This window comes from Arachis hypogaea, chromosome 19 (genome assembly GCF_003086295.3).
Source record: "Arachis hypogaea cultivar Tifrunner chromosome 19, arahy.Tifrunner.gnm2.J5K5, whole genome shotgun sequence".
Taxonomy (NCBI): domain Eukaryota; kingdom Viridiplantae; phylum Streptophyta; class Magnoliopsida; order Fabales; family Fabaceae; genus Arachis; species Arachis hypogaea.
In genome coordinates, this window is record NC_092054.1 from 132,626,429 (window position 1) to 132,627,168 (window position 740).

Consider the following 740-nt stretch of genomic DNA (forward strand, 5'->3'; position numbering starts at 1 on the left):
GCAAGTTTCATGGACTTCCATCTGAAGATCCTTTTCAGTTCTTAACTGAATTCTTGCAAATATGTGATACTGTTAAGACTAATGGAGTAGATCCTGAAGTCTACAGGCTCATGCTTTTCCCTTTTGCTGTAAGAGACAGAGCTAGATTATGGTTGGATTCTCAACCCAAAGACAGCCTGAACTCTTGGGATAAGCTGGTCACGGCTTTCTTAGCCAAGTACTTTCCTCCTCAAAAGCTGAGCAAGCTTAGAGCTGATGTTCAAACCTTCAGACAGAAAGAAGGTGAATCTCTCTATGAAGCTTGGGAAAGATACAAACAGTTGACCAAAAAGTGTCCTTCTGACATGCTTTCAGAATGGACCATCCTGGATATATTCTATGATGGTTTATCTGAGCTATCAAAGATGTCACTGGACACCTCTGCAGGTGGATCCATTCACCTAAAGAAAACGCCTGCAGAAGCTCAAGAACTCATTGACATGGTTGCTAATAACCAGTTCATGTACACTTCTGAAAGGAATCCTGTGAATAATGGGACGCCTATGAAGAAGGGAGTTCTTGAAGTTGATACTCTGAATGCCATATTGGCTCAGAATAAAATATTGACTCAGCAAGTCAATATGATCTCTCAGAAGTCTGCATGGAATGCAAGCTGCATCCAACAGTACTCAAGAGGCTTCTCCTGAAGAAGAAGCCTATGATCCTGAGAACCCTGCAATAGCAGAGGTGAATTACTTAGG

The 740-nt window shown here is 41.9% G+C and overlaps 1 non-coding gene across 1 annotated transcript; it reads right to left on the reverse strand.

The window, feature by feature from the left end:
* Positions 1–242: 242 nt before the first annotated feature.
* On the reverse strand, positions 243–350 carry LOC112781663 (small nucleolar RNA R71). The gene has a single exon (XR_003192427.1). It is a non-coding gene; the product is annotated as a small nucleolar RNA R71 (small nucleolar RNA).
* Positions 351–740: the final 390 nt, after the last annotated feature.